Here is a 220-nt window from a genome sequence, read left to right on the forward strand (position 1 = left end):
GGGTCTCTCTCTCTCTCTCTCTCTCTCTCTCTCTCTCTCTCTCTCTCTCTCTCTCTCTACCTCTCTACCGCCCTCCGCCATCTCACAAACACAGCTTTTGAAAATACACTATATATACAAATGTATATACAGAGAATCGAGCACACAGCCATGCAATCTCCATAGACAAACATTGGCTGTAGAATGGTCCGTACTGAAGAGCTCAGTGACTTTCAACGTG

The sequence above is a fragment of the Salvelinus alpinus genome, chromosome 2, assembly GCF_045679555.1.
Source record: "Salvelinus alpinus chromosome 2, SLU_Salpinus.1, whole genome shotgun sequence".
NCBI lineage: Eukaryota > Metazoa > Chordata > Actinopteri > Salmoniformes > Salmonidae > Salvelinus > Salvelinus alpinus.